Consider the following 265-nt stretch of genomic DNA (forward strand, 5'->3'; position numbering starts at 1 on the left):
TAAGCGCTTAAGTTTCATATCCTACAGATTTGCGAACTTACCACAAAAAAAGGATCTGAAAGGTGCTAAACTAGAAAGAGCTTTCCCTTGCACGCACGGCAAACATACGAGTGTTCAACTCATTACGGCACCACCACCGCACAAGGATTAGTTTTCTTTCATGAAATACAACATTCCAACAATAATCAAGGAAAATCATTAGGCACTTGGGTGCGTGCGGAAACACAAACAACCATGTATGTAAACACATTGTTGGACAGGAGGA

This window comes from Trypanosoma equiperdum (assembly GCF_001457755.1).
Source record: "Trypanosoma equiperdum strain OVI genome assembly, contig: ctg_1055, whole genome shotgun sequence".
NCBI lineage: Eukaryota > Euglenozoa > Kinetoplastea > Trypanosomatida > Trypanosomatidae > Trypanosoma > Trypanosoma equiperdum.